Below are 9,865 nucleotides of genomic sequence, written 5' to 3'. Positions count from 1 at the left end.
GGATCGAGCCCGGCCGCACCCTCGGCTTGAGCCAACGCTTTTCAGAGTGAAAGCAGCTTCCGCGAGAGGGGCGAGGTCCCTCCAGACCTAGTGCGGGTGTCCATAGAGAAGAACTTTCCCAGTGGGGTGGGCGGGGAGTGGCTTTCAGCGTCCCCGCCCCGCCCCCCCATAAGAGGCAGCTACTGCAGAGTGGCGCGGGCAGGGGGCGTGGGGAGATGTAGGTATATTTATTCTGGCCTGAGAGTCGGACGCTGGGAGTGCTACAAGCTACCAGAGGAACTGTCATTGTCCCAGCAGTCTGATTCTTCAGAGAGGACTAAGAACCTCGCACCCCTGGTTGGCCAGGTGGGGGCAGCCGCGTTACGGTGACTTTATGCACAGAAAATTTTGTGGGAGTTTGAAAGTTCCTTTGGGAATGCTGGGACGCCGAGTAAGTCTCAGCAGGGATCGCTGAAAAAGTGGTGTCCACCTCAGCCATAGGGTATAAGGGTCATGTTCGACCACGGCGTGTGGGGGCGCAGCGTCTTCAGATTCAGCCGGAGGTGACTGGGGGCTCAGTTGGGCGTGATGGGAGACACAGGTACAGGTTCCGCCGGAGGCGACAGCGGAGCAGTACGAAGCTCAGCTGGGGTCAAGTGGGGCGTGGGTTCAGGTTTGACCAGGCCAGGTGCGCGCTACCAGCACAGGTAGGAGCCTGAAAGGCACAGCACGGGACGCTGTAGGGGGCTCGGTCCGGTCCGCGGCGCGCCAGGGCGTTGTTCCGGCTCGCGGCAGCGAGTGGCGCTGAGCCGGGAGAGTCTACAGCTCTCGGCCCTTGGTGGCGGCGGGAGGAGTTCTGCAAGGCTGCCGCCTCCTCCCGCTACAGGCTCCTCCTCTCTCTCCGCCTCTCTCGTTCTGGCCCTCCAGTCCGCCCGCCCGCCCAATCCGCAGCCCTCCACCCACCAGAGCCGGGCCGCTTGTCTGGCCGGCGGAGGCTGAGCGCGACCCTAGTGAGCCGTGGCGCCCGCCGACCAGGGACAAGCGCGACTCCTGGGACGCGCTCTGCTTCGCGCCACCGTCTCTTCCCCTATTGTTTCGGGGACACTCGGGCCGGCGCCGTCCGGGTCGCGATTCTCCTCCTCTTCCTCCCGGAGGGGAGGGAAAGGAGAGAGCCGAGCGTTTGCTCCGGGAGGGCGCAAGCCGAGGCCCCTGCCGCCGGGGCTCCGGGCTGGAGGAGGTGGAGGCGGAGGCCGAGGCAGAGGGAAGTGCGCGTCACTCCCGGGAGGAGAGTGTTTCACCTTCAAGCAGAGGCTGCGGTTACAGTTGCGTAAAAGCAGCAGCAGCAGCGGCGGACACTGGGGCTGGAGGGGCTCCATGGCCATGGAGAGGAGCGCTCAGTTTCTTTGGATCATTGCGTAGGCACCTGAGTTAACCGACGCTAGGCGGGGGAGGGGAAGGTAAGGAGCGTTGGTTTCGCCGGCCCCCTGCCCCGCCTCCTTTGCTATCCTAGGAGTCCATTGCGAGGGCGCAGACCCGGGTCTTGCGCACCTTCCCGGTCCCTGGAGGCCTGGCCCGCTTTAGCGTTGGGCATTTCTGCCGAAATGAAAAATATTCTCCTGCTCCCCGCAGCACCCTCCTTCCCTCTCCCGCTCTCCTCCTTTCCCCAGTCTCTTTGGATTAGAAGTAACCAGACTCCTCTAGAGTCAGTTCTTTCAGTAAGAAAGGGTCCTTGGGAACCGTGTCTTGATTTCTTTCTTTCCCTGTATTTTCTCATTACGTTTACGGGGACCGGAACAATGGATCTTTGAAAGTCTGTGTGAACAGCCTTAAACTTTCTGTAGAGGGCTGGGATTAAACCCCACAGGAAACCGACTACAGTGAAAGGTTGTTGGAATGTGCATTGTAGAGTTTTAGCTTCGGTGCGCGCGCGCTTGTGTGTTTGCGGGGGGGGGGGATCTTTGTCTGCTTACTGTACCCCTGGGTTGGTGGGTCCTCCATCCCCCCACTTCACTTTGTGTTACTTAGGGTAAGATGAGGCTTTTAAATAGCATGAAACTTTAAAGCTGGGGAATAGTTTTAGCACTGGACCCCACTCTGAGCTTTTCTCTGCAGAGTTGGGAGATCCTGGCAAAGGAGGAGCTCTTTCCTTGAGGACCCGAGGTGCTGCAGTCACTGCACTTTTCAGCAATAAATCCAAGGTCCTGACTTCCCTGGATGCTCTCTGCTGAGGGTTGATGTGTGTCACCAGACCTCTCCCTGGAGCGGAAACAACTCACTTAAATTCTCCACATAAGGTTAGGAAAACAGACTTTGATATATGTCTCCTTTCATCAGCAGTTGAGGATAAAGACAGAGTGCCCAATAATTTAAGAACTTTAATTCTGCTCATGAGCCTCTCACTACCTTAACTTCATTCCCTTTGTGCCAGTGTGACAACAAAATGCCATCCTGCCCATTTGCATGTGCTGAGGGTGTGCAGATGTGAACTCCTTCCAGGGAAAAGTGAAAAAAATTGATAAAAAGGGGGAGAGACTTCTTCTGAGCTGAGGGAAGCCTGAATTCCCAGGAAATGACTGCTAAAATCAAATACATATAAAATAGCTTTTTAGTTCCTTGGTTGGGTAGAACAGAGTTCTTGGTTTGACAGTTGAAGAAAGCTTGCTCTTTTTGTAGTTGGGCATCATGCTCTGGTTGGATGCCCCATTACCTATTCAAAGGGTTCTTCTGAGTTTGTGTTTATGATCAAAGCAGAAGAAGGTGCATAAGCACGTCCTCTACTTAGTAAACATTGGGTGGCACTTTTTGGTGCTTTATCCTATTGCTGAAATGACTCCCCTCAGCTTTCTGTGTGTCTGCACTAGAGGAGCTGGACAGTTTGGAACTTGGAATCTGTTTTCTGGCTTTCCATTCAGTCTACCTTGTGCTGTATTTTTCTGATCTATGTGTACTTACATGATCAGAAAACTAAGGTTAGGATTGAACCCTGAGTCTTCCGCTGTTCGATTTTATTAGCCTGTGGATAAGAGAGTAAGGTGAGGACTGGGTGTGTGTATGTATGTCTGTGCATGCATGTCTGTGCATGCACATGCGCATGTGTATATACAGGAAGTAGCATCTGTAAATTCTTACATGTTGCTTGTGTAAAGTTTCTGTGTTGTGGTTAATTGAGTAAAGTCTCCTTCCTTGATCTAACTTAACTGGTGAATTTCAGAAGTGTCAAAGTCACAGTCACAACAGGAAACCTGAACCGTGCAACCATTTACTAGTCACATTCTGGTAGAATAATCAAGTCTGTCCTCAAACAGCTACCTAGAAAATGAGAAGACAAGTGGGGGTAAAGTAATCTTGTGGGCCATTTTTGAAGTTGAAAGGGTACTCCTTTCTAGCTATGTGCCTCTGCATAAGTTTTTGAAATTTAGAAAGATGAATCATGTTTCAGAATGAGAAAACTTTATCATTGCTTTCAAATTTACAGCTTGAGACTCATATTTGAAATGCTGCATGTAAATATCTCCATTATAAAGTATTTTAAAACATTTGGGTCTCACATCCTCTATCTACCCAGCCACTGTCCATTCATTTAACTAACAATTATTAATTACCTATTGTAATTAGGCCATGAATTACAATAGACTTCTCTGGAAGGAGTCTCAGCACCTGCTTCATGGAGCAAAGTGGAGCAACAGAGGGACACCGGTGGAGTGGCAGCTGTTGTGGAGACCACATGGTACCAAGTTACCCCATGTGGTGGTCTCCAGCTACCAAGATGAATAAGACATAGCCTCCTGAGTTGCTGGGATTACAGGCGGGCACCACCACACCCAGCTCATTATGCACATTTTTTAAGAAGCCAGAGAAGGAACTGATTGGGAATGGGGTTGTGTTGCAGTTTTTTGAAAAATAAAATTTATTAAATCAGAAAAAAATAAATGGGACTGAAAACTGGTATCAGGGTGCCATTTTAGAATGTAAATATTGAAGGGCTTGAAAGGTTTGTACAGTTGCTAACCAACTATTTGCTACTGGGAAAATCCTCTGATTTTTCCTCATCTGTAAAGTGAGTTTTCAAATGCTTTATGGAATGTTCTGAGGATTAAATTGGATTAAGTTTGCTATGTATATGATAAAATACTACATAAGCTAGTGCTATGTGTTATCCAAAGGGACTTTAAATATGTGTGTGTTTTAAAAGCTATCATTAGTTATAAATCATAGCTTGAACTTGTATTAATCAGAGATTTCTGATTTATTGGCTTCTTCCAGACAGTTTTGAACCCCCTCTGGGGAGCAAGTCTTTGTTTTAGGTTCTAGCTATTGTTAAATGGTATTCCTCACCTAGACAGGCTTCTTCTCATCCCAGACACAGGAAATTCTCTGGTTTCATTTGGATTGTGAGCATTAATTAGAAGGATGAGCTTTCTGGTACAGTGCAACCGTGGAGAAAGGTTTGTCCTATAACATACACATATCACCCTGCCTCCCAAGCTAAGCTGGCCTTTACTTCCCTCTGTCCTACAAGATGAATATGGGAAAGAAAAGAGGAAAAGAAAAGAAAGCAAGAAAAGCTCTGTATTTTTGAGACCATGAAAATCACCTGACTAGTTTTCTCCATTTGAAAAGAGTTATAATTTCCAACTATATTGTTAGAGGCTCTTCTCTCAATAGCAGCAGCTGCTGTCTAGGTGAAATTTGAATCTGTAAGCAATACTTGCTTTAGTTCTCTACTTGAAATAGAATTAAGCTCATCTGACATTTTAATAAATTGCCTTTGATAGAAATCCAAACTCAGATATTTAAAGCTATTGAATTAAATGTGACTTTTTTGAAGAAAGGAGATAATATGAATGTAAATTTTTTTTTCTGGACAGTGCTACATATGCTGAATCCTAGTATAGAGTTCCAGGGGATCTTAAAAATAATATTAAAACAAGGAAGTTGAGACCCAGAGAGGCTTACTAATTAGGTAAGGTCACATAGTAATTTAATGACTAAGCAGGGACAAGACCTCCTTTGTCTCTTATTTCCAGACAACACCCCCTCACCATATATTCTCATTTATTCCAGTTTGGCTTTGTTTAACAATATAGTTATTTGAATGTTTTTATGGTCAAATAGTATGCATTTGAGCATAGAAAACCATTGCATCCAAGTTAAAGACAGACCCTGTATCTTTTCATTTCGTAGTTCTTACACATAATATGATGATCATTGTGCGGTGATGTTACTTGTAATAAATTTCTGTCAAATAGGGAACAAAGTGTAAGAATAATGCTAGCTTTACTTGCATTTTCTAAAAACAGGACCAAGTTTAAAATATTGTAGAAGTGAACATTTTTTTCAAAGCAGCAAGTTCCTGGAAACATTATTCAGATTTGTGTTGTGAATCACAGGATAAAAGCATACTAGAAATAGTTTGTATGTTCTTTTGTTTTTCCTTTATTTGCTTTGGAAAACCTTTAGTGTTGATTGTTAGAAACTACATTCAGCAAATGCTTTGTTGTATTTCTAAAATGTGCAAGATCCTGCTGCTTTCTGTGAGCAAAACAAAGATAAATGAGACATGGGGTCTTTATTAAAATACCTCTTAAAAAAGTGAAGCCGATTTGGAAGCTGTAATTATTATCTCCTAACAAATGAATCTGGTGATCTGTGAAGCAAAACTGTTTTGAAATTGTTGTCATTAGACTAAAGTTATAAGCAGAGTTGTAGCAAGGCACATATTTTCATTATAGCATGAAGAGTGGTACATCTTTTACATTTATTGTATCAGGGCTTCATTTTAGTTTGGACAGTAAGTAAAAGTTTGGCAGTATTTGATGAATTTTATATAATGAAAAATTTGCTGAAGAGAGATTGTGGCATTTTTAGCTTCAATGTATTAATGTGCACTCTCTCTCTCTCTCTCTCTCTCTCTTTCTCTTTCTCTCTCTCTCTCTCTCACACACACAGCTTTGATGCTGCATAGAAGGTCCCTGAGGACATTGTTGGTTGAAGAGTTATAATCCACATTGAGTCACTCAGAATAAAGAATTGTCCTCATTGATTGTGAGTTTGATGGAAGTATCTTAGAACATACAAACATCCACCACAAACTAGATGTCTTCATCAGGTCTGTTACCAAGTCTCTCTTAAGAGTGAAACTTACTGATTTGAAGATATTCCCCAAATTACTGTCTTGCCCTTTGGAGGAGGCAAACCTTCTGTTGTCATAATGGCCTGAGCTAATGGTGACTCATTTTCCTGAAAATGAATGGTTTCACACACAATGAAATTGGAAAATTAATTGTTAACATCTTAGTCATTGGCAAGTTTAATATAGCACAAGGAAAAATGTCAGAGTCCTGTTTTGGAAGGAATGAGAAAAATGAGTTATTTTTTTTTAAAGATTGTAACAGAACAAAACAAAACAAACCCATATAACATTGCTTTTTGATACCATTAGTGCCACCACTATAAAATGAACTTTATGTTAGAATTTAAAAAATTATACCTCATGAATGAAAAAAGTGTGACTTTAATTGCTCAGTATGTACATACTGGTAGCCGTTTACGAATCAGCGGACCACATATAGCTTAAAAAGCCTAATGAGGGATGAATAGCCTTTCAGTACATTTCATGACATCTTTTGATTCCTGACAATGCTCTGCTCTCCCAAGGCCTACCCTGACTTGGACACCGCTTGTACTTACTGCATGGGAACTGCTCCCAGTATAGGATCAGATAGTAGATAACTTCCCAGCTGTTTGGTTACCATGTGGTCTTAGCTTGACTTTAACCTTCTTGCCTCCTGTTTGTGCTTGTAACAATAGCCTGCCCTGCTTCCAGGTATCCCCGTTTAGGTACACAAAGGCCAACCATCACCATAGTGCTGGGCAGTTGCTTGTTCATGGAGGTCCTGACTTTTGACTGTGGCATCCTTGAGTCTTGGAGAGCAGAAGGCAACTGTTGAGAAGAGGTCATATGATCCATTTATTTGGCCTAGGTTTCACATGCCCTCAGAGGACGTAGAGATTGGGTTTATATTCTGGCTTGGAACTTGCTTTCCAAAGAATAGGAAAGACTTCTTGGGTCTGTTGTTTCCCCTGCCCTATTGGTGTGTTGGACAATGTATTGTTATTTTTTGTGGCAGTTTAGTGATAGATTTTAGTGAATACTTACAAAGTAAAGAAGTTATCAGTAATGATCTGATGGTACACTTTGGCGTTAGTACATTTGCCAGGGCTTTTAGAAAATTTAAACGTTCTTCCATTCACAGACATTTAAGAAACTGTACTACAGTTAAAAGAAATGTACTACAGTTAAAAGAAACGGTACACTTGAGTCCTGGTCTTGCCCTTAACCAAAATGTTGCTTTTTCTTCTAGCCCTGGATCATTTCACTTTGGACATCTGATTATTCATCTAGCCTCTTTTTGGTTTGAAAGGCATGTCAAAACATACTCATTGTGTATTTCCTATTGTCATTGCATTTCAGTATCTGTATATCACTGGATCGTGAACTTTTGGTGTGCCTATACTTGTTTATGTAGCCCATCTCGGCTTTATCTTTCCCCCCACTTTCCAGCATTCTACCAACATAACTTTCCTGGCTCTTTCTTCTTGAGAAGTATTTGAAAGCGTTGTCCCTGGCACTCTGTAGAGAATGCAGCCCACAGGCGGCTCTGGCCTTTGCTGTAACCTCAATTAAATCAGCCTCCCTCAAGTCAGGCTTCAGCTTTGGCTTGTTCTTTTGAAGGTCAGCTGCAAGGCTGACACACGCCTGCACCACCATTGTGTGCCTCTGCCCAGCCATCCATCATTGTCTGCAGGTTGGAAGCCTCTCTTGGGTCTTACCAGCCGCTGGGAAGGAGGGCATGGAGGATGGTCTAAGGAGCATGGGGGAGGAGGGGAGGACCCAGGAGAGCAGCTTTTCAGTAGAAAGAATTCAGGAGGGAAAAAAAAATCTGATGAATAATAATAGGAAAAAAGAAACAGAGAAGAAGCAGAGAAGGACTGATAGGTAAAATGACCCACTCCCTCTGTGTCTAATTTTCCAGAACATCTTCCAGGAATTTATCTTTTAGTTCTGTAGAAAGACAAAATTACAGCAAATTTAGTTATGGATCTGCTGGGCTTTCATTGAAAATTCAAGAAATGAGGCAGCTCCATGCAACAAAACAGGAGAGCTCCTAACCGGGCAGAGGCAGAACAGTGGGTTTTATACGGTGGGAAAAAGGAAACAGCGTTAGAAAAAAGCTGATTGGTTAACATCAGATTATTGCAGGTTACTTTTTTTTTTTTTGTATAAGAGTTAAAGCAGAAGGGACTTCTGTATTCTACTGATTGGATTAACTGGAATCTCCTGTTTTCTGGGGAAAATTGGTTTGTTTGGGATCTTAAATGAAATCCCACAGATTTCTGAATGAAAGCAGACTTCATTTTTTAACAATCTCTTGCACGTAACTGTATGTATGGACTTAGCATTTATGCTGAATTCCTTACAGGGGTTGTTTTAGAAAAAGTATTTTATTCTGTATGCTCTGGAAATAGAATAGGCAATGCATAATATTCTTCTGCATTGTATAAAAAGACCCTCTCAAAAACCTCTTTGTTTATAGAAAATCTATATTATACATTAAGTTCATGATCTTCATGAGAAAATTGGTCACACTTAAATATTTATTTGAAAAATTAACAAATTAATGGACCTAAAAGGTCAATTTTGCTAAGATTATTTCTTGTCTCCTTCCTCCCTCCCTCCCTTCCTTCCTTCCTTCCTTCCTGGGGATTGAACCCAGGGCCTCATACCTGCTAGGTAAGTACTCTACCACAGAGTTATATCCCCAGCCCTTTTTAAAAGAAATTTTAAATTTTGAGACAAGGTCTCATTAACTTGCCCATGCTGGCCTCTAACTCATGATCCTCCTGCCTTGGCCTCTGTCACAAGCATTTATTATGGACTCAGTCTGAGGCACAGTTAGATTTAATCAAACCTATTTTATTGATGCTAATCACACTTCAGACACACATCCTAATTCTAAGTCCTAACAGTCTACACCCAAGGGTCCCAGATGCTCACGCTCACGTGACCTGTCTTAAGTCCGGGCTGCTGGAACTTGATCTGGGGTGGAGGAGTCTGGTGCAGGGAGGACAACAGCAATGGAGGCCTGGGTCTCTCTGTCCTGGGTCCTGTTAGTCCTATCACCCCTCAGAAGTCTGGGTTCTTAAGTTCATTTTAAAATTCATTTGCTTGCAGCTGATAACTGGGTGAGGTCTGGGTATATGCCCCAGGTGTAGACTGTTACGTTACTAATTTAAGTCAAGGTTCTGCAGTTTATCTAAGTTTTGCAGTTTACATTATATAATGGCACATTGCTTATAGTCTCTTATCCAACATACACACTAATTAATATAATCAACAGTCAATAATCCTATAATATTTCTAGTACTAATATCAGCCTCCCAGGTAGCTGGGATTACAGGCATGTGCCACCACACATGCCCTGCTTATTTCTATTGAACAATTCTATATAACTAAGATAATGAACTTGTTGTTTATCAACAAACATGATCTAAATCTAAAACAAAACTAAATGAAATACCTACCTCTTCCACCAAAAAAAACCCCCAAAACTGAAAATCACCTCGTCATTGTGCCTTTTTTTAAAAAGTTGTAAGTTGGGAATATAGAAACATTCATTAAAAGTTCAAGGCTATTAGGAGCTCCTTGAAGATTTTATTGGGTCAGATGTACTAATAGTAAAATCCATGATTTGTTTTTATGATAATTCATGCATATTTTGTTTCTGACATGTTTTACTTTTGGGGTATACCAGTCAGTATGTTGTAAAGATCTTTATGAAAGATAAAATTTTTTGGCCAAATTTTTTTTTTTTTTTTTGGTGGC

The 9,865-nt window shown here is 43.0% G+C and overlaps 1 protein-coding gene across 4 annotated transcripts in view; it reads left to right on the top strand.

Moving 5' to 3' along the window:
• Positions 1–1,370: 1,370 nt before the first annotated feature.
• CEMIP2 (cell migration inducing hyaluronidase 2) overlaps positions 1,371–9,865 on the top strand; it is a 74,714-nt gene continuing 66,219 nt past the window's right edge. For 2 of the 4 annotated variants that reach the window (XM_081281603.1, XM_081281606.1), the window contains exons 1-2: positions 1,371–1,436; positions 2,092–2,273. The gene's annotated coding sequence lies outside the window, so the exon portion shown is untranslated. Of the gene's footprint in view, positions 1,437–2,091; positions 2,274–5,928; positions 6,025–9,865 lie in introns of all 4 variants that reach the window. The other 2 variants (XM_081281604.1, XM_081281605.1) reach the window with 2 other exon arrangements.

Source organism: Spermophilus citellus, assembly GCF_964194105.1.
Source record: "Spermophilus citellus genome assembly, chromosome: 2".
In the NCBI taxonomy this organism is placed as follows: Eukaryota; Metazoa; Chordata; class Mammalia; order Rodentia; family Sciuridae; genus Spermophilus; species Spermophilus citellus.
Note: the sequence above shows the minus strand (reverse complement) of the source record. Positions and strands in the feature narration are given on the sequence as shown.